Source organism: Phasianus colchicus, chromosome 15 (genome assembly GCF_987193195.1).
Source record: "Phasianus colchicus chromosome 15, bPhaCol1.hap1.1, whole genome shotgun sequence".
In the NCBI taxonomy this organism is placed as follows: Eukaryota; Metazoa; Chordata; class Aves; order Galliformes; family Phasianidae; genus Phasianus; species Phasianus colchicus.
The window spans coordinates 13,113,959-13,137,621 of NC_143450.1; the positions used below are offsets into that span (position 1 = coordinate 13,113,959).

A 23,663-nucleotide genomic window follows, 5' to 3' on the forward strand; every position below is an offset into this window, starting at 1 on the left:
CCTTTGGGCAATCTTGATGGTTAATAGCTGTATCAGTAAAACACGCCATTCTTTTCTCTCCTCTAAAACAAATAAACAAATACATCTGAGGCATCAAAGCGTCTCTTCTCTAAGTAGAAGTTTTATCTCTAGTATGAGGTCTGCATTTTAAAGGTGTTTGTAGTGCTTTAAAACACCTTTAATGTCCCTGATATAGACAGTGACACTAGAATTTTTTCTTTACTCATTATAAAACTAAAGTAAAACAGCACCATGTAAAAAAACACAAAAATCCTTCACAAAAATCACAAGTTCCTTGTCACGATCTCCATGGAGGACAACTACGTGCTGACATCCTCTTGCAGAAAAAATACAATTCAATGTCACAGCACTTTCCTTAATACCTCAGTAATCCCCAGTGCTACTTAAAGAAGTAAACTGTACCAGCAATGGGGGGGGGAACTGACTATTTAGCAGAAACTCAGTTTTTAAACAGGATCATCGTGAAGGGGATTTGACTACAAACACCCATCAGCTACATTAGTTGAGATGAGCAAGCAAAGCTTTCCGTGATTAAACCTTTCAGAGATGCCTTCACCAATTGACAGTGATTACCCAGACAGGTGGCTGAAGGTATTTTTGTTTGCCGTTCATCCTCATGCTGCAGTTACCTTTGTAAATTGTGCTCATCCATCTTCCATGTGCCAGATTTCACCATACAGCCTCTCCACCTCCCAGCTCCTGTTTCAAGGGCACGCATGCTGAGGAGAAGCTGTAGGGCAAATAAGTGTGGAACCGTCTTCTACTTCCTAATGTATTCCATGGTTATAGCCAAGAAGGACTGGAGAACTGCTGAGTAAAGATAACAGAAAGCTTCACGTTTTATTATTAATGTAGTACTTGTAGTAAGCTGTAGAAGAATGCTTTTGTGAATGAACTATTATAGATACACACACGGCTTCTCGCAGATATGGATATGGCTACAAATAGGCAGATGATGGAGCTATACATCTTGCAAAATCACCACTGCCTCCAGCTCCCTCAGGAAAGATGCAGACTTAGGTAACATAAAACAGTTACTGGCAGGCTGAATGGTATCAGAGAATGCAGAGGGAATTAAAGAAATAGTGATGTTTCCTCTGGGATCTACAAGAGCAACAAAGTAGATCAAAATGAAACCAAGCAAGTGACACGGATCTTCAGACCATTAGGTGCTAAGCAGCAGGACAAGGAAGTGCTGTCTTGTCAACCAGAGTAAATGGTTCTTTTGAGATACTGGGGTCTGGGTCTGCCCCATTCCTTGTGTCAGTTCTGTGGAAATTTGCTGCTGCAGATGTCTCCCTTCAAGCATCTGAGGATGAAAGATTCTGAAAGATGTTCCCCTGAATTTCTAGTGTTGCACTCAAATTATTTTTCTAGCTTTTAGCACTCCAAAAGGCAAATGTCAGCAGAGCATTTTATCCAACAGTCACTGCAGAAGACTGATCTGACATCCTTTTAAATGTGTCCAAAGACCACATACAAGAGAGGGTTCTGCCTTATGGCAGAGACACACCATTGCTGTGTGTTGCTGAGATGAGAGGCTTTGGTCAGGCTGCATGACAGGAAACCAAGTGGGAAAATATTGGCTCCAGTTTCACTTGAGCCTCCCACAGCATATGGGTTGAACATTTTAATAAGTCTTCTGAGCAGATGAGCTAAATGTTTTAGACCACATAAGTGCTGATTAGAGAGGCCTTGTGTGTGTCCCCATGCTAACATGTCAACTTTGCCAAAGTAAGAAACACAAGGTTGCTGTAGTAACAGAACAAAAAAGGCAAGAAAGAAATCAGTGAAGGCAAAAGAAAGGCTTTGAAAGAAGAAAACTCAAGTCCACCTTTTGGTTTCCAGTGTTCTATGGAAATAGGGTGAAAAAGAATGGGAGCTCAGATGCAGGTCTTATAGGCTAAAATTGTTACAGGATAAAAGATATGTTGCTAAGAGGCAAAGACTGACAAAAGCAAGGAAGGGAGCTTTACAAGACAACTGGCTCCACATAGTTGGGCAACTTATTTTCCTCAAAAATATATTATTAATTGGAAGTGTCATCATGGGATCCTCACTGGAAGCCCAGAACATACCAGCCTTGGAAACCATCTGTGTGTTTACACAGAGGGCAGCAACATACTGCAGCATTTATTAGAAATGGAGGTAACATGTAAAATGAATATCAGTTTATAAGATGAAAAGAAAATGATTTGCAAAAACGATGTGTGATATTGGTAACTGTAGCTAGTGCTCTGTGATTTAAGAGACCTTTTTTCATCTTTCTACATCATCTGCAGCATGCTCTCCCCAAGCAGGGACTGACCCAGGCAAAACCACAGCTTTGTTTTTTCCAATTATTGCTGATCTGTAGAAGCTGTAGCACTCCCACCCATCGATGTGAGGATGGTATGGCACTGAGAGGCAGGCAGGAGCAGTCGTGGGGGTGGATGATGAGAGGACAGAGAACAAGTTATTACTCACTCACAAACCAGAGTCTTCATGGGGTGTGATATGAGAAAACAAAATCCTTGAGGAAGTGAAGGAATATTGAAAATAAACATTTTTTTCTTTGGCCTTATTTTTTTTACCATCATGGGACAAAAACAAACGAGGGACAAAAGTCCTCCCTGGAATACTAGCTAATGCCAGAAGAAATGCATCAGAAAAGAGTGAGACCTGATGGAACGAACTCAACATTCACTGGAAAATTGTAAATTATCAACAACGTTCACTCCTGGGATTGCCGTGCTCACTGAGGCGAGAAAATGAAGACAGATTTTCCAAGAGGTTGGGTCAGCATATCTATTGGCAAGCAACAGGATTCCGAGGCCAAAATAAAGAGCATTTCTCTGGGTCACTGCACTCAGCTGGAGGGAGGCATCTCGTGTCTGCTCCCTTGCAATCCACAACCTCATCCCCTGAGGTCTGGAAGATCGGTGTCCCTTATCAGAAGGGGTGTTTTCTTCCCCGGTATTTCCTTATTCTCTCACAATTCATTTCTTGATGAGGAAAGTGGAAATTAGAGGACACATTCATCTCAATGGAGGTGTGGAAACAATCCTAGGAGTGAAGAAGTATCACATGCATTTGTTAGCCTTGCTCTCAACAGCTAAAGCAAAGAGGCTTCCATCACTTTTGCTATAGCAACCACTCCACGTACTTCAGTTAAACTTCATTTAACTTCTTTTCCTCTGATGATATTCAGCAGGATTTGCCCTTCCCATGGTCAGAAAACCTGCAGCAACCACTCTGAATTCTGCCTGCATGAACAGAAATTGAAGGCTAAGCCAGCCAAGCCGCTTTGACAGTACAAACTGCCTAAATTAAAACATCTGCAATGTCTATACATAAGCAAATAAATCCAAATTAATTCAATTCCTCTTACAGAGGAAGGTTTGTTTATTCATTACACAGAGCAAAACTGAGAGTCATTTTGTAAAGACCTGGGCTGATGTTGGCCTTCTGACACCGCAACGTGAAACTGGCAGCCCGTGTTCAGAGCAAGCTACGGAATCTCACTCTTCCATCTTCTGAACAAACAGAGGAGAAAAGAGGGATCAGTTTTGAGCTGTGCCTTTCTCTTTGTTGGGGGAGAGATGAGTCATCAAGCAACCTTCTGCAGAGTTCATCTTCTCCACCCTTCTTCTGGAGGAGCTTCTCTACATTTCTGAAAACAATAAGTGCAGTTGAAGGTTGGACACTTATTAACTCTTCATTCCCTGCCTGGGTGAGCTTCAGGGTCTATCTTCTTTGTCAGTCATTCCTAATCAATGGGTGGTCAATGATATCAGCAGGAGAGTATCCCCAGTTCTTGATGTCATTGAATTAGTGCCTGTCATCCAGATTCTGACTTGACCCTTTGGAGCCATCTTATCTGGGAGTGTAAAATTTTACCCTGAAGCTGGTGAAACAGGAAGAAAAATTAGTCTTTATTTTCTTATAGCGATGAGCTTCTGAGTCCTGCTGGCAACTTTCAAGGTACAGACTAAAAGTATTTCTGTTCATTCCCTTGGAACCATCTGCATTTGTTTCCTGCTTTGCTGCTAATGAATCTGTTTGTACTATTCATACATTTGAACTGTCACAAATTTTAAACTGATCCAAATTACTTCACAACAAAAGGGGAGCACCCTGGGGGAATCAGGGTAGTTCAGATGCATATCTAACTTCCAAAATCTTTCTCCCCAGTGAAATCTCTCTCCCTTGGAGGGATCCAGTGAGCACACACAGGCAGCTGGAAATCTAAGTATCAGGCTCTTTGCAGTGTCTAGATTCAGTCTGTTTTACTGTTTTACCTTGTCAGTGCTATAGCCCAGTCCTGCACTGGATTTTACCCATCGGTAAACAGATTTGCCCAGGGCTGCAGGTTGTCTTGAAGCCTTTGTCTTCATGATGTTTGTAAAGAGAGACAGATAAACCAAGGTGGAACTGGGTATATATACACACACAAATCATTCCTACAACTCACACCATGAGTTGTACTTGCACAACCCTCGCTACCGTTGAGATATTGAGATTCAGTGGCTTAAGCAAGCCACTCCAAACGGTACAGAAATCACAGGAGACAGGAATAGTCTGTGCAGGTGCTGGTGCAATTTTCTTCCACATGACTTTTCCAGTGCAGAAGGGCTTCTGGTATTCCAGCTCTGGATTCTGAGCAGACACAGTGTCATCTAGAGGAGAAAGCATGGCCGTGCACATTAAGATATAAAGGAAAAATATTTTTATGGGAATAAATGTCATGAAAGAAACCGATGCTCCTGCTGATACAAACTGCAGTTTTCCCTCCCTCGTTATCTTTCTGGCTTGTGCTGTGTGTATGTGTTCATGGGGCATGACATGAAGGTCTCTTGAGAAACTCCTTTGTGATAAACCATAAAGAACATCTCACTGATCTGGGTCATTTCTGTCTTTCTATTATCTCCTCCTTATTTCCCTTCTCTTGAGCACGACAGGCTAACAATAACTTTTGATACTTCAGTGCCCAGTTTGAAATGCTGTAGAAATAGCTTGGATAGTGAATTATTTCTTTGTAATTGGAGACAAGAGCCAGCAGGAAACCTGAAGGAAGATGATTGGCTTGCATTCAGGTTCTCCTTCTAAAGGCCCTACTATTTCCTTGCTTCTACTGTACAGGAAGGAGGCAAGCTGTTATTTCTAGTTGTTGAGCACAATAGGATTTGGAAGAAATGTGTTGAGTTTATATTAACCCTCCTGAATTGAAAATCTTGGCATAGTTAACTCAGTTCTATACCTTTTCAAGACGCAATAGATAAATGAAGCATTGAGTAGTTCACTGCATGGGAGGTTTTTCAATACTGCTTTAGAATAAAAGCAGTTTGGCATGTCAAGTAGTGCAGAACACTGTGCTGGTGTTGGGCAAAGTTTCCCCTCGTGTGTCCCTGCTGCGCAACCTCTTCTGCTGCTGGGGCGTTGATGCAATTTGTCTCCAGGGACAGAAATACTTACTGTATGAGGCACCTAGATAACACTCTGGCATTTATACTTCCTAACGAGACGCACTAGGAGAGCATTAAGCATAGTGGTCCTGGGGTTGGCTGCTTGATTGCATGTTAGGATTTCGTGCACGTAGGAGGGGGAAATGAAGAGCAACAATAACACAGCTTTACAATATGCACTTTAGTTAAAGGAATCTAAAAGCAGTTCCAAAAAGGCAGGCATGTGGGAGAAGCAGTGACACAAGCCTAGCAGAAGAGGTGATCTGAGTTTGAAGTAAATTCTGCTCTGGTCTTGGAAGATAAGAATCCATGAGCGGGAATAACTTTGCATGAATGACTTCTTCCAGAAGAAGTGCAGCTGTCAAACTCATTTTGAGAGTCTTTCCTCAGACACAAACAGCTGCCTCCAGGCTTTGGAAACAGCATGTTATTTAGTCAGTACTGGATGGGAAAAATACTGGTTTTGAAAAGCCTCTGCTGAAAATTAGTTGTGTAAACTAAGCCCAACAACTAGTGCTAAAAAGTCTTGGGACACACAGTGGAATCACAAGAAGCATACAAAGATCACAAGAATTTCACTTGGTTTAAGAACAACAATGAAGAATGTGAAGAACTGGTACAAACTAAACCAAAAAAAATCTGGGATATCCTTAACACAAACAGCCAGCTTGGGTTACAGCTTCATGAACTCTGTTACGGTCCATGGAAGTTCTCAGAGTCTTCTGTATCTGGTACATCCATTCATTTTTTTTCCGTATCATCTAACCATGTAGCCATCTCTATCCTTAACATCAACTAATGACTTGAAAGAATAATCATATCTTAATTATGCAGGTGATAATTAATATGCATGTGATAATTAATAACTGAACAATTCTGTGCAGTGGGCAACGTTGCAGCAACTCCAGCAAGCACGGCTGATTTTTTACTTACCAGCACAGTCCTATGACATCAGAGAAAAAGAGAGACCTGGAGAAGAGAGAGGCACATCTGTTCAAATCCCAACTCTCAGAGACCTCTGACTGAGGTAGACATGAGGGTACTTCAATTGTTATCATGAGGCAAAATACATATATTTTATAATCAAATATAATAACGTTGTAGGATTGGTCTGTTCCCTTGTAAGTATAGCAATTCCAAAATGACTTACTAACAGTAAGCTAATCAATAGTAGCTTGGACATTATGCTTAGCATATGGGAAAGTTCACATTTTGGGGAAAGGAGAAAAGTAGAGAGAAGTCCCATAAAGTCATGTCCTCCACTAACACTGGACAGGCTGCACATCAAATTCCCTGCTTGTATGTTAATCACCCCCATTTATTAAGCAGTGGTTGATTAAACAAAAGTCATTCAGTCTGATGATGGAGGCTGTGCTAAGTTTCAAAGCAGATCAGATTAGATGCTGGATAAGTAGATGCATACATTAACATCAGCCTAGCCCTCTCTTTTGTAAAGATCCAGGCAACATCTTTTTGGGTACAGCCCAATCAGCATTTTAATTATGCTCTCACATGAATAGTTCAGCCTCGTCTCTGATACTGCAGGTCTGTGTCTGTAGAGCAATAGCTGACCATATTAAAAATAAAAATATGAATAAACATATTGCAGGCAGGCACAAAGCTCGATAAGCAGGTTGCCCCTTCCAAATCAACCTGGTTAGAACTACATTTTGTGTTGCTGCCTGACTTAGGAGACATTGGGATCCAAATCTGATGACCTGGAGATTAGATCTGTTCCATCTCCTGAGTCATCCAAAAATCTATGTCTGAGTAAGGAATCAGTGCTGTGCTTCAGAGCACGATGTTGTCAAACCTTGCAGTATCATTTCAGGTCTAAGGGTTAAAAAAACCTTTTGTGCTATTTCAGGTGCTATTAGGTAACCCATAAGCGTAAGTCATATTTACCAGTGTTTTCTGTATTATTTGTGACATGCTGAATAATCAGGGAGCCTACTGAAGCCTAAGGAGGCCGCATGTCTTCTGCACCTTCAGAAAGAAAAGGAAATGTTTCTGGTGCTTTTTTCATGGGTGGGCACATCAGTGTTTGGTGCTTGGTAGGAACACTTAACACAGTCTGGTGTGGACTTTCTGATATGGATTTCTCACAAGAAAATAGTTAGAATCATAGAATCACCAAAGCTGGGAAAGACCTCCAAGATCATCCAGTCCAACCATGCACCTGCCACCACCATTTCCCCACTAAAACGTGTCCCTTAGTACAACACAAAGGAAACACAAAGCAAGAATAGAAAGATTTGCCTTTGCTAAGACTTTGGATTATTCTTATTTCTGACATGAAAATATCTGTGTGCACTTGAGGTCACCCTCCATTTACGTTGAGTTAGCCAGTCGATCTCTAGTAACAAGGCAGTATTGTGTAGCATTGAGTCCCCACGCAGAGTGAGAGTTTAAAAAAAAAAAAGCAACAACAAAAAAAAGAGACAAAAGAAAAGCTCAAGGAACAAAGAAGTGGAGAAAAAAAGAGAGAGCAATTATAAAGCTTTATCATTTCATTCCAGCAGAAGAAATTCAAATGCACTCTGCTCTATCAGTCTTAGGCAGACAGATGCCTTCAGACTAGAAAGGCTCAATAATATGGCATTATTATTATTACTACCTTAGAGAGGATAACATTTCAACTATTAAGATCACTTGCTTTGTCCTGGCTCATCGTTAACAACCTACTTTATCATCATCAGTAACCCAAGTAGAAAAGCTCTCACTGGATATGGTAATCAAGAAATGATTTACAGCCAGAGCTGAGCCTGGCTGCCATTATGGGAATCTCCGTTGCCTGGAGATGAGAAGCGACTTCCAAGCTGTTCACTCTTTCTCCTTTAAAAGTTGGTTAGGCACAGACCAGCATCACCTCTCCTGTTCATATGTACCTGAATCTCTCATACTGCAAAATAAGCCTGTGTAATGCTTCTAACATGAAACTTTATGAAAATCCAGTCGATGAGTTTCTGTTGCAAACAGCTGATGCAGTCAGTGATTCTCAACTGCTACCAAGAGCTGGGAAGACATCCTCCAGGAAGCAAAAAGAATACATCACTGCCCCAGGTCTAAATAACACACGGACTGATTGCTGGCCCCTCATACAGCTCAGATCAACTGGCCATCATGTGCTCATTGTGCAGAGGATGGCAAACTGCTTCTGCTTGGTGAAGATACAGCCAAAATTTGGAGCCCAACCTTTCATGTGGTATTTGTGCACTCCCTGTTTCTATTAGAGTCATACTGAGGAAGTGGACTTCAGGGGAAATAAAAAAGCTGGTGAAAGCATCCTTCCAAATACATGTATTGTAGTAGTCAAAAGATATTTGGTCTCTCAAACACAGATTAATCTGTACCCAAATGTGAATTGCTGTAGTGAATTAGACTGGACAGAAGAAAACAAGTTCTCATACATGTTTGCAAGAGAACTTGAAGACATTGTAATGAAAAGAAGCATCCATGAGAGGTAGTTCTACTCCCTGGATTTTGCCAGGCATAATATCTACAGGTGTTCATCCTCCAGCAGAAACACTTCTCTGGAAAGTAGGCATTTGCAGTATTAGGAAAGAGTAAATCCATCCATGTGGCTGTTGTGTCAGCCACATCTCAACTACTTCACAGCCCTTGGCCAGCCCCAAAATGGTGCCCTTCCCTTGGCAGAGAAAACCAACACATACAAAAATAGCCCCTGAAGTTTGGTTTTGTCCTTGGTTTCTACTGCAACTGGAGCAGAATCTGAGACTGAGGTTCCTGATGCACTTTTCACTAGAATGTGGCCAACCTGTCCACTCGTAGCCTGCGTTCCTGAGCCAACACACCTTCTACGTTCACACTCTCTGTACATTCAGTTCTGCTCTAGCCATGGCCCTACAGATTTATGCTTACAAGGATCCCTAGAGATCCTCTAATCCCTTCGCCTGCCCTGGGATGCTGGAGCAGAAGTCACACGGCTCTCCGGCGTGATGTTCCCAAACACCTTAAAGAGTCTGCTCTGAAAATGAGGAGAAATGGATGCTCTGCACAACATTTTAGTATGACTATTTGTGTTCTGAAACGAACAGAGAGTAGCATCAGCAGCCTCTTATTTTTATAAAGGTCGGAGAGGGGGTGACAGTGATTTCTATGGAAAGAAAGTGAAAGAGTTTTCATTACCTCTTGGCATGAGATGATTATTTGAACCATAACATAACACAGCCAAAATTCTTCCTATGCTGCAAATGAAGGAAAAATGTTGCTATCTAGTGGTGACTAATAGACCTCTGAAATGCTGTTCCATTAGTCATTGAGGCCAGGGCAGAGACAAGCCACAAAAACCCCTTAGTGAAATGGCTAAAAAAAAAAAAATAATTCCCAGGGCTGTTAGAGGGGAGCTGTAGTATGAGCTACTCCGTTTGTTCCTGCAAGCCTTTATTTCATACCATCGCTAGATAGACATTTTCCAAAACACTAAACAAAGTCATTGTTCATAATTGCTCATTAGGAGCTGTTACAGCTCTTTGAGTCCAGTCAGCATTTATGAGCCCATCTTTAAACCCCGGGCATTAGTAGTTGTATTTATTACATATTAATTAGTGCATGTGCATACTTTTGAGTTTGCTGAGCATCTCCCGCTGAGAATATTTGACTTCTAGAAAAGCTGCTCATCTCAGGCACAGACATCCCCCAGTAAGCAGATTCCCACCGGGCAAAACTCATTAATTAATGAGAAACTCTGAATTAGCATTTTGAAGCTGGGCATGGAAGTGACCAGCTACAAGCAGCTAAATGAAAATTAAACCAGGCGGTCTCATAGCAGCAGGACACCGCTGCTTGCTCTCCCTGCTGACTTCTTTACTCCCCTGTGAGGATGTTCAGCTTCAGCAGAATCTGTCAGGTGTTTCTTTATATTGCTCAAGAAACTTCTTGTATGAACAGTGGAGAGAGGAATTTGGCAATTCAAGGAAATGACTGTGTCAGAGGTGGCTGGAAAACACTGTCAGCCTGAGACTTTAAGACGACAGTAAGCTCCTTAATGGGTGCAGTCTTAAAGAGGGTAATGTAATAGAAGTGCTCACAAGGAAGAAAGCTTTCTGCTGCAAGGAACGTGTATAGCGTCAATTAAGCTTTTCTAAGGGATAAAATGAAGGCAAAGTTGGCAGCAAAATGGACCTACCATACGGTACCTGAAGCATGGGTTTAGAAAGATGAATGTCCCATGGCAATCAACGGAGAGAAGTTCTGAGAGCTCCTTACAGCCACAACTGAGCCTCCTTGCAGTGACTGTAGTGAAGTTTGTACATATCCCTGAAGTTATGACATATGCTTACGGGTCAACTGCCTCCTCTGATAACTTTTCAGGAGAATCACAGAATGGCCAGGGTGGAAGGGACCTCGAGGATCATGAATCTCCAACCCCCCTGCCACATGCAGGGCCACCAACCTCCTCATTTAATGCTAGACCAGGCTGCCCAGGGCCCCATCCAATCTGGTCTTGAACACTTCCAGGGACGGCACATCCACAACCTCTCTGGGCAGCCTGTTCCAGTACCTCACCACTCTCTCTGTAAAGAATTTCCCCCTGACGTCCAACCTAAATCTCCCCTCCCTCAGCTTAAAACCATTTCCCCTCGTCCTGCAGTTATCTACCCTTTCAGAGAGTTGATTCCCCTCCCCTCTGTAGGCTCCCTTTAGGTATTGAAATGCTGCAATGAGGTCAAGGCAGTGATCACCTTGTTCTTGCTTGTAGTCTAGCTTTTATGAAGGGAAAATAAGATATCTCAGCAGCTTCTCAGGGACTCTTCTCACCTCTCCTCTTAGAATCATAACTTTCATCAACACAGACCCCCATATCCCTTTGGACCCATCAGCACACCTATATCAGTGCAATGAGACCATTTTGTTTGATTCAGGAAAAAAAAAAATCACTGCCACTGGCTTAAGAGTTTTCCTTTGTATCAGACTCATTGCTTCTGTTGGGGCAGCACATTGCACACACTGACAGCAGCATCATGGCAGTATTTTATCTAAGAAAATCTTGTCTCAGACATGAGGGTAATAGCTCAGCCTACAGTTAAGCCTTCCACCAGATTTAGCCATTGCCTAATGAGTTTCCAGTTTAAGAAAACAAGACATAAAGATAGGAAAGAGAACTACATTCATTCTGTCAGACAGAATGAGAAAAAAAAGACACAGCTCACCTGAAAACAATCTGGTCTAATGTTGGATGGAGGGCAAGTAGTGTCAACGTGGCCTTGTGAATGGGCACTTGGAGAGGTCTGGGATGTCCTCTAGTGGCCAGTTAGGTACACTGGGAGCCAGAGGTGGAGAAAAAAAAAAGCAGCTTTTCTGGAAAGTAACGGCTTCCCTAAACGTTGCTTTGGCATCCTACAGGCAGAAGTCTGGAGAGTTCCAGATATTTTTGTCTGCTGTTAAATTCGGCGTACAGATGCCATTAGAGGCTTCTCTCAGAGCCTGATCACTCGCAGCATGAATCCTTTATTGCAAGGCTGAATAAAGCAGAACTCTCGCTATTCCTGCAGAAGGAGAGAAATAATGCTCCTATTTTACAGTAGAGGCTGTAAAGCAGATCTGAGAGTACTTTGGTGCCAGGCTTCGCTGGGTGGTTTGGGCTTCGTAGGTGCAGAGTACAGAGCTCAGGTTTCGTATGAGGACTTAGCCAGTTTTGGGATCAGATAATGAAGAAGAAGATAGGAATCAGGCCAGGTGTTTCTCTGTACAAGGAGGACCTCAGAGATGCGTATGAAGTAGGAAGTTTGAGGGAAGCTGGTTGTGAAAGCTGGTCACAGGACTGTGCTTTGCCTGGTTGACTTGGGAGGGCAGATTTAACCTCCATTCATTTTTTAAAACGCTGCATAGACAATTCAAGTTGCCAAGTTGTTAAGAAACACTGTAATATTCAGTTGGTGGCTCTGTCTGAGAGGAAAATGATGAACAACTCTAGTGTTATATTTTGTAATAACAGAACAGAGGCATTCTGAAGGAGCCAAGGCTTATTTTTCACTCAAAGCGCTTAAAAATTAGTTCAACTTGAAGTAAATGTTCCAGTCAATTTGTTTTTTTGCTATCTGACCTCCTTTGTTGGTAATGCAAGAGTAATAGAAAAAAAATATATTGACAGAGCCGTATCCGTAGAATACAAAGCAAAGCCTGTGCATGGGGAAGACTATTACTGATTGCTGCAAGAATGTTTCTCAGAATGGTTTATAAGGCATCAGCAAGTCTTTAATTTAACTGTGTGCCATTATTACATGCTGAGTGCGGTTTATTATTATACTAATAAACCATAAAGACGACTCTATAACTTCATTACCACAGTCAATTGCCATGTACAGTGTTAATTTACCAACAGATCATTAATTACCAGCACTCACCGAAATGCAGACATAAAGCAAAACTATTGGGCAGAGTTTGCTTTCCAGATTCTGTACGGCTGGCAGCAGGCAGACTGAGCGCACGCAGAAATAAATGGGATTGCCAGCAACAGAGATTTGCTCTCCACCAACGCAACCGAGAAAGAAGTCGTAGACCCACCAGTCAATTCCACTGACCTCCTGGTAGTATGATTAAGATAGTTTTCCAAAAAAAACGGAAAAAAAAGCTAAGTTTATCCTGACCTGAGCCCTTAAAAATACGGATTTTTCCCATTACCCAGCAATTTCACAAGTGTAATTGTGTGGGGAACTGCTTTTCTTCCCCCCTCCCCCCATGGAAGAAAATGGAAAGTATTTTGTGTGGCTGAAGTAGTCACCTCTGATAATCATAGAATCATTTGGGCTGGAAGGGACCCATAAAGGCCAACTGGTCCAGCTCCCCTGCAGTGAACAGGGGCACCCAGAACTCCATCAGGTTGTTAACCCTGTTCCAACATCTTAACCTCTTCAACAAAATGATAAACTACATTGTCCTGTGGGGGAATGCATGTTTTAAAGTTCCTTCAGGGGCTTCTTTGGGCTCTGTAGTGGAGTGCACTGGGTGTAAATACAGATGTATATCATGAACTCTTCTTCCTCAGCAATGTGGTCTTTTGCTCATCAGCAGGCAATTTTAAGCGCTCTAGGGAAAGTGTTGCAGTAGAAAAACACAGTTTAATGCAGACAGAAATTAAAGATATTTTCATCAATCAGCCCAATAAATTAAAATAAGGCATTTATATTTGTAATGCTGAGAATACCAAAATACCCATAGAAATCACTGATCATGTGAAAGCAACAGGTTTTGTTTTTTGCTGGATTCCCAATGAACCTAAACATTAGAACTTTCTCTAGAGATTAAATTCCTAATTGCAGCACATTGAATCAGCAGATTTGTCTTAGTTTTGAAGTAAAGTATAATGGCCTTGATGCTGCGTGTGGTGTACAGCTCGCTCTTAATGATGCCATTACAACTGGGAACATTTTTGTGCTTAGTGTCCCTGGAGATATGTAACCCCACTCCTTTCAGATGGGATACACTAAGCGTAACAGGAGAAGTTCTTTAAATGCTTATCTAAATTGCTGGCACATTAATTTCCTTTTGCAAAGCTTTTTTTGCTCTTTTCTACTCAATACAGAAATCTGAAAGGTTTTAAAGTGATAAAAAGAATCCCTGCTGCAGTCAAAATGGGATATTCCTTTAGTTACACGCCCCAGAGGATGAATATGGTGGGAGCTGATACCATAAGACAGACAGGTTAGCAGAACTCTGTGGCTCATACCATTCAGAGATGGCCTTGATTCTTGATCTGGTGAAAGAGCTGATGCCTAACTGGGAGTTTTTGTGGTTCTGATGACAAGGTGCTAATTTAACACCATGGTCAGCTGTACCCTGAAGCATGTTTCTAATTAGTAGGAATAAGACAAGGGGAAAATACAAGCAAGGGAGCTCTCAAAAGTTTAAGGGCATTAATTGCCTCCCAGCTGTCAGGCTAGTAATTAAATTCAGCTTGTTGACTTCAGCTTTGTTGCGATTATGTGAAATTAATCTTCAAACACACTGAAAGCTTCCATTAAAATTCACTTTGTGCTGAAAGCAGCAAATCCCAAACAATACGCAGAGAGGCATTGGCATGCAGCTGGCAGTCATCCAGCAAAACATGTCAGCTTAGAGAAACAGGATGAAACTTCTTTCCCACTTTTGCTTTCGTGCAGCCTGTTCCCTATGCCTATGTCCCTGATGAGGGCAGAACTATGCCTGTCTTGCTGGGAGAGCAAAAACATGTCTGACAATCTTTTGAAGAGGTCACCAAAGTCCAGCTGAAATCCTCCTTCCCCTCCTTATCTCAAAGTGGATTAAGTATGAACGGTTACTCCGAAATCTCAGCTTTCAAAGAACAAATCCTTCCTGCTTGTTAACTTTCGATTAGCACTGTCAGGCTCTCTGTTCTGTGCATCACAACCAATTAAAAGCACTTTCTGCCCCAGAAAGCTGGAGCTCAAACTCCCTGCTTGGTATGCAAATGCACTACCTGACTTGTGCATATGTGTCAAAAATATATACATCAGTGTAGTCAGTGGAAGCTTTGCTATTAACATCGAGTATGCTAAGCACTTTTTATGTAAGTGAAGCATGCATAAATACATAAATGCATTTTAGATCCTTGCTTTCAGAAAAAAAGTGTCATTTTTTTCATGAAAATATAAATTGCTTTGAAAGTGCACTTACTATATTAAGTGATGCTCGCTCTTTGGAAGTGATTTGCCGAGGAATAATTGATTGGGTGGACTCCTACATTTAGGCAGAAATAATATTTACTCTGCTTGCTGCTTTCACTACTGGATTTTGACTGGGTCCTTAGAATTACATCAAATTACTGTGTCATTTAGGTTTTTCTGCTAAGTTTTGATGTCATTTGTTCTTTGAGGAGCAGACAGTCTCAGTAATCAAAATTAGCATGAAGAGTCACCCACTTCCCTGGGTATGAAGTGGTCATGAAACTCATTGTGTGCAACACCTATGAGGAGAAAATAAACATTGCACTCTGTATGGCATGGATCAGAAGGAGAAAAAGAGAAGCAGAAGTCATCATTGTTTTCTTTCTCTCATGAATATGGATTCTCAGCTAACTCTGAATTGCACCCATGAGCCAGTTACTACAGGTGAACTGAATTCCACGATCTCCTGGGTACAGTGGCACCCTTAGTTTACCTCATGTCATTGAATTAGCTCCAACCACCATGAGCCAACTTCTGACATTTCTGAGCCCCAGCGTAGCTGTTACAGTGGGTGTTGAATTATTTTGTTGAACCAGATCCTTAGGCTTTATTCCAGAATATTTTTTGTATTTGGTCCCTGTTGTGGCTCAGCTATAACCAGTAGCTGTCAGCCTGCAGTTGGCTGAAGCCAAGAGTCAAGCAATTTAGTTTAGTACTGAGCACCAGCTCTGTCCCCAGTGAATTATCTTCCTCCAGTAGATCTGACAATCAGCAATCCCTTGTACGTGATTTAATGAAGCTGAATTGAGGAGCAGTTCCATGGAGGCCACCCTTCCTCATACCATTGGAGCAAACAGCGAGCAGAAATATTTTGTGGCATTGGTTTTCTTACAGCAATATTCGGTGGTGATTGTGTGGCCATTGTCACATGGCAATGGATGGCATGGCAGTAGAGGCAGCTCAGTTGTCTATGGTACCTCGCAGAAAAGAGTGGGAAGTGTTGTGTTGTGAAGAGCATTGGGAAGGACTCTGATCTACCCAGGTCTTCTCTTGTCTTACCAGAACTTATGCTAGGGCAAATAGCTCCTTGGTCAGGCTGACTGACACCACAGTGCCCTCCTGTCTCTTTGTAGACTTGATTCTCTAGCTGGCCAAAAAAAAGTAAAACTCAGTAGTTCCCTCTTCACACTGCATACAAAGATTTGATAGGTTTGTCAATAAATGTTTGACATCATCCTGGATAAGGGCAAGCCCTACTGGCTCTGCTTTCTTACAAGAACTACCTTCAGCCCTACTATCCTATGTCACACCATTCAATCTTTTTTCTTTGCCTCTAACACAGGATACACTGTAAAAAAGACATTGGTTGACAGAGAGCAGAGTTCAGTTTTTCCAAGCTTGTATTACAAGGAAAAAGTCTGCAACATGCAGCCACGTTCTAGATGCAAAGCCTGGCTGCTGAAACGCCAAAGGACAGAACCCCTAAGTTGCTTTGGAAGTTGTTTGTTTTCCTGGATCTTACCAGATATTGCCTTCCAATCTTAATTTGAAGAAGTCGCAGTACAAACTAAAAAGCACTGGGGTGTTTTTACCTTCCTGGCGATCCAGAATTTGTACAGTCTGAAAATCAGCCACATTGAATTTCAGTGCCTTTGGCTGTATGTCTGGCAGGCATCCATGCAGCCTCAAACCACGCACTTGTGTTATAGCTGAATGCAGCTCTTGGCCTTGCTGTTTGTCAGCTCCCCCCTCAAGGGAGGAATGATGAGGAATTACTGCCAATGTGCGTAGCATTGCACGATGTGATTCTCCATCAGCAGAAAGATCTGGGATGGGCATCTCAGATAAATCTTTTGTATTTTGTTGACTGCTTCATCCCAAAGCTTAGTTCAGATTTCAAAGGGAAGCATATAACTTGCTCATATGTTTTTGAAGCAGATTTCTAGCCACCCCTATAGGATAGGGAAAATAATAAACTGCTGGAGCTTTGAGAAAGTCAAAGACTGCATTACAGAAATTCAGGTGTGCTCATCTGAGTCATTCAGACCTGAATTGTTCAAAGAAAACTTTAGATGTGTGACAGGGTATCTGAACAGCCTAGCTGCTGCTCAGCCTCTCTACAGTCACAGAAAGAAAGCCCACGTAAGGTATGCTATGAGGATAATTGCAATGAAGATTAGGAGGCATTGAGGTGAAGACTGAGAATGCTAGGGGACAACAAGTCACTGTGAAGTTCATTATACTCTAAAGGAAATGCTGGAGTTCCTGGGGCTCATTGTTCCAAGTCCTGCTGAGACCCTGATTAGCAGAGCCTGCCACAGGCATCTGAGTGGTTTACTCTCAACTTCAGAGATACCAAAGAAAAGACACCACAAACTCAGGGCAGGACCTAACTTTTACTTCTGTGACCAACCCTAATTTACTCTCGATTCTCATATAATTTGGCTATGCTCTGTTGGAAGGCCTCTGATTGATATAGACACCACAGAACTTTCCTTGGGTTTCACATACACAATCTCCTAACTACCCCACAACGAACCCTTTCGTACGTTCATCTCATCCAACAGTTGATCCATCTCTGCCACGCTCTCTAACCCACGTCCCCATGTGCCACATCCACCCTTTTTCTTGAGAACTTCCATGGAATCCTCTATTCAGACATCCTCGGAGCTTTCCAGCCCAGCAGAGGATTGCAGCTTAGAGTTTGGGTTCTGCAGAAACCTGGACTGCCCCCACATGGTGGATACACACGTTAACAAAGCCCCTCTTAATGCACAGCACTTCTCTCCTGGAGCTGTGGGTGCTGCACTGCAGGTATATCCCAGAATCTTCTGGTTGCTGTGCTTGTTAAATACAGCTTCCCACCTACAAGGCTTTTCCTGCCTTTCTCATTAGAAAGCAGGAGAATCATTGACCCTAAATTTAACCCTAATCTTAGCACTTTAACCCCAATTTCTTTCTCAGCTATTTACTTCACTCCTTTATTATTTTTTTGAGCAGCGCTGACAGGCGATAGTTCTGGAATAGTGTAAAGTCTTGCAACCATGGCAACACAATACACTCTTTGGAAAGTTTGCAGATGCTAAAAGAATTAGTTTACTACAGCCACATACATTAGCTGTCCTGTGAGATTCCTTGGCTCACCACGTCGCTTAAAAGCACAGAACTATTGACTGGTTGGGTAACTTTGCAGAGAATCACTCTGACGTGCCATTGCTTTTGAAAACCACTGTGGTGAAAAAAATGGAGCATTTTGCCATTAAAGTTTATGTTTGCTCTGTTGTAGAACCACCTCATTTCAGGTAGAAGCTTTAATTTTGTAGCAACCTCTTTTGATTGGTAAGGAGCAGCAGAGGTCCAGCTGCCAACAACTCTAAGCAATTCTTTTCACCACGCAACCTATTCTCACAGTGTGACCAGATTTCTGCTTGCTTAACCCAGCAATACCTCCCCTGTAAATATCACCCATATGTAAAGCTATAATGTGATAGAAAACACAGCAGTAATAGTGATTGGAGCGGGGGGGGGGGGGGGGGGGGACGACCCCCAATCCTACACCACAACAAATAAAGATAAGTCCAAATACAGCAACTACAGAAAGAAAGGAAGAAAAACCACTTACTTTTGGAAGGCCTCAGTAGACAGGGATCTCCAACAAGATTCTCTCACCTCTACTGCCAATCCTTAAATGAGGTCATTTGGCTCTATTGCATACACCTGAGCTCCCCTGGGCTGGCCCTGCCTTCCCAACAGGTGCTCCATCACTGCTTAAGGCTGGGATTAGCGTTTCTGCTACGCTATAGTTTTCCTCTCTTTATGTGATTGCTGTCTCCTGAATTTATATCTAATCTTCCTCTTTTTCATCTGTACTATGGCAAATTAAAATTTCCTAAGTGCATGAAAAATGGTAGCTGTAATGCATGAACGAAAATTAATAAAGCCAGGAGAGAACACGAAATCAATAATCTACTGCTGACAGCTTGCTTTGTCTTCGTGGCCAGGCTCTAAGGATGTACCAGTGTTTCCTTCTGTTTAAAATTAATTGAACTATTTTATCATATCAGATAAGAGTGCACTCTTTGTGCTGTTGAAGTGATAATTATGACACGATAATTACAGTCTGTGGCCTGCATGATTCTGTGAATGAGTCAGCAAAGGCAATTAGTTTGCAACAGCAACTCTATGTGGATGTGTCCCTATAGCAGGGAGCTCCAGGACACAGTCTGGCTGATTGTCATCTCTGCTCCCCAACCTCCCTTACTCACAGGAGGACAGGGTTTTGTTGTTGTCAGTAAGGGGGATTTTTGTTGTCCTTGCTGTTTTCTCTTTTCCAGTCTAGGAAATCTATACACAATGCTTGCAGAAATCAGAGGCAAAAAAAATGGAGGCAGTTTTGGCCTGTAAGGCTGTGGATTTTGGGCTCTGCCATAGAGCCATTGGAGGAATTCTGCTTGATGCAGAACTGCTGTGGGCACTCCATGTCTGCTGCATCACACTGGGACTCCATTAGAACTGATCAGACTCAGATTTCTCTACATCATCTGTCATTGTAACGTCCTGCTGACAACTCTGTGCTCCTCTAATCTTTATGGAAAGCCTTAAAAATGCACTGGAAGAAGGGGCACAAAATACATACATGCAATCCATTAGCAAAGAGAACTATAAGCACCAGATGTTGCTGTAGGATTGCTTGGTTTCGGCAAGCTGAAAGCAGAAGGATGCTTTATCCCAAGCCATTTACAGCCTCAGCAAGGAAACAAGGTATAGGTAGTGATATATGTACAGACAAAGAAGTGTTGGAATAATATCAGGAGACACGAGGGAGTGCAGTCTCATGGAACGGCACTTATGTTTGTAGGTAATTCACTTCTAGAGGGAAGATAGGGAAGAAGGAGAGGACTGCTTCATTTCCATGTGTCATTTCCCTCAGTGAGCCTAAACGAAAAAAGAATAATCCTCATCTCAGGAAAAAAATCTGTATTGCATTGCAATAAGTAATACACAGGGCAGCGTGTTGAAAAAACAGAGAAGAAACAAAATCTGAAAGAGCTGCTTACTAAGTGAACACCATCCATCCTGTGAGCTGATGAGACAGTGGAAGAAACAGTGTGTGATCATGCAATTAGGGATGACACATAGCAGTATGGTCCAAAAGGGCTCATTTAGGCCCACCTTTCCTAATGTTGTTACATTTAATTTTACAACCTTATTTTTCTTTAAATGTGTAATTCTATCTCAGATGCATTATTTGTTTATCACAATGTTATTTCTAAGCTGGTTCCAACTTAGGCATGCAAATATGAACATCCTAAGGTCAGGTCAGATCCAAAGCTGATCCAATGGAGAGGATGTATTTTCATTCCTTGGATGCCATGGGAGGTTACTGTCTGTGACACTGCAGAAGAGGTCCATTCCCTCATGCTAGCTCCCTGTAGATGTGATGAGCTGCAAGGGTACTGTCACCAAGAAGGATCTGTATAGGACATGTTGCCTCCTGATAGAATGAACCAGCACACATCAACGTGATGCGATTCGGTCTGGGTTTGGAGTTCAAGAGATGCTCTGCTTATTCACTATAGCTCCTCTGAACTCTGTACAAACTGAGAATGTGAGTTTGCTGCAGTCCTGTCCCAGACACGGTGGAGATCTGGGAGCCAGAGCAGTGTCCTGCAACTCACTGGGGGCAGTTTTATTCATCAGGCTAGTGATTAACCCTGTGCTACCTTTATGTCTGAAGGGCCAAAACCAAACAGTCTGTCAGGAGGCACCTCTTTGTGTGACACCTTACAGAATCCTGGACGTGTTACCTCTGGTCTCACCCCCAGGCTCAGCCACATAAATAATTCAATGTCACTAATAATATCATTACTGTTCCTTTATTTTCTTCATGTGGACTCAGTACCATTACAGAATTCCTCTTCCCTTTTTTTCCTCCCACCATCACATAGGAAAAATCATTGGACATAACAGCCAGGCGTGTCTTCAACATTTTTCTGTTCACATACATAGCTGGATATAATGATCACTGCCATCTCTGACACTGTTTCTTCACAGGTTGTAACCTGTCAAAGAATCCAAAGCACCCTCTGTAAAACCCTAAATACAAAAATTCTCCTTTCCTGCCAAAATATCAACACACATATATACAGGTATATGCATATATATACATATATGAGTGTACATATACACAAATATATACATTTCTGCCTTCTCCATTTCTTCCTTTGAACAAAAGAAATGAACTGATAGAAAAACAGCAGAAGCAGAGAAATGTTGACTGGAAGAGACCTCTGGTGGTCAGTAATCCACCTGCACGTTTGAAGCAGGAATAGTGCCAGCAAAACCAGCAGAGAAAGCTCTTACAAAACACGGGAGATCTCTGCTTGTGTTTTTAAATTATACATGTTCATTTGCTTCATACGGTGAAGCAGGTCTCTGTGTTACTGAGGAAACCACAGCCCAGAAATGGAGGGCAGTGTCTATCACCAACAAATGCTTTTCTCAGTGTCACAACAGTGCTTAAAGCATGGCAGTACCCAGACATAAAGCAGAATGCCTATAGGCATGTAATAGATAAACTAACACCAGTGGAAAAAAAGGTTTGATTGTTTGTTTTTTATAAATATGCTGAAGCAGAAGCAATACAGTTCAAATTAAGTCATTTTTCAGGCTGGATATTAGGAAATAATTATTCTCAGAAAGAGTGGTGATGCTGTGGCACTGCTGCCCAGGGAGGTGTGGGGTCACCATCCCTGGAGGTGTTCCAGATCCATGGGGATGTGGCACTGAAGGTCAGTGGGGATGGGTTGGGGTTGGACTCCGTGACCTTAGAGGCCTTCTCCAACCTTAATAATTCTGTGATTCAGTGATACTATGATTTTAAGTACGGTGACTGAGTTGTTGCCTTAAGTTCATCTTTCTGAGAAATCTAGCCTACAGCTTTTGATCCAAGCTCCCCAGCTCTGCTGGTTATCAGTGAAAGATAATAGCATGTTGGGCTGTAACGATGCCCTGCATGGGATTGCTGGAGAGCTGGTGACATAACTGCAGATTTCTTTGCCCTCCATGAACAGCGATTTTCTAAAAACTATTTATCCTACAATGACATCTGGTGGTTGCTTCTCTTTGACAGGGAATTCTTGCAGAATTCTCCTTACCAAGCATTGCCCTGAGGTAAATCTTCCCAAGGCAGCAATTTTGCTGCAGTTCTATTTTTGTGCAAATGTTTTAACAAGCTTGAACAACCTTAATGTCAGTAAGCAACCCCGAGCCCTTTCATGGGACCAGGTGCAGCAGTCAGTTTTCTTACTGGGAGTAATTTGGTGGACAAGTGTCTGGAAGAGCACCCATACACTGCATCAGGAGGATGTATGGGGTCATAATGCAGAGCAGCCATGGAGCATCACTGTGCTGAGTGCTTTGAGCTGATCCTATGTCTCTGTTTACTGACTCACAAAGGCTTGTGGCAGGAGCAAAACCTGCCTGATTGCCTCCTCCTAGACAGCCTCTGACCAACCCTAGAAGATGGAGAAGGTACAAATGACCCTCAGGCGTATTTTCCCTAGAGATGGCTGCACAGGAGAAAACGCAGGTGGGCCTGTTGCCCTCTCCCAGGTGCAGTGAGAGCAGCTGCTCAAGTTTTGGCATTGCCCTAATTGGAACCAGACCCCTCGACCCCCTCTGTGCTGCTCAAATCCCCATGACCAGAGTGGAGCTGTGGTCCTCAAGTGTTGGTGCAAGTCCTCCTGGCCATCGAGAGCATTTTGGAACTTATGGCTTTCTCCTAGCCACCAGGTGGAACCCAAGCCATGCTCCTCTCAAACACAGCTGCTCATAGTAGACTTGAAAGCAAACCAGAACTCTTTCTTTGGTGGGCTTTGCTTACTCTTTGGGGACTGTTCTTATGGACAGACCACATGAAGTAATGGCTGTGCTGTTTAGCTGGGGCCAATAGCAATGTGGAGGGAGGAGTGTGAATGAATTTCATAAACTTTAGCTGCTGTTGAAGTATTGTGGACAAAGAAAGAGGTGTGCCCTGGCAGCTACCAGTGCCAACCAAATATTGTGTTGCTACAAGTGAAAAAGTTCATAAGATAGAATAGAATTGCTGGATTTGGTCTGTAACATTTCAGTTGGAAAGTCAGGATGTCTCTGTCCTGGAATGGACTTCCGTCCAATTCTTTGTCTCACAACTGATAAAATTGAATATTGGTTTAATCCAACTTCGGATTAAATTCTCCCTCCATTTGGTCTTCCTGGATGTGTGTTTTGGAACTTCACCAGTTAATTTTGGGAAGTGCTAATTGTCAGTATTGGTAGCTTTTGTTTCCTACAAAACTACTTTTCCCCAGGAAAATTTTTTGTGAAATCTGAACGTTTTTCTTACAGCACGTGTTTTCACAAAATCCCAAACAGAATTGCTGGCTTTGTGCTTTATTTGTTTTTCTCTTTGGCCAATTAAACACATGGTGAAATCTGGGGGAAAAAAAAGGATAGATACTATTCAACTTTTCTCCTCCAAATAAAAAAACACCTCACCCAGAGCAGGCTGAGGATGCAAACAGCTGTTGCT

At 42.3% G+C, this 23,663-nt stretch overlaps 1 long non-coding RNA gene across 1 annotated transcript; it reads right to left on the minus strand.

The window, feature by feature from the left end:
• Window positions 1-2,526: 2,526 nt before the first annotated feature.
• LOC149915911 (uncharacterized) lies at window positions 2,527-18,741 on the minus strand. Its single transcript, XR_016471389.1, has 3 exons — window positions 18,714-18,741; window positions 6,399-6,434; window positions 2,527-4,679 (listed from the first exon to the last, which is right to left on the minus strand). It is a non-coding gene; the product is annotated as an uncharacterized LOC149915911 (long non-coding RNA).
• Between the last annotated feature and the right edge of the window lie 4,922 nt (window positions 18,742-23,663).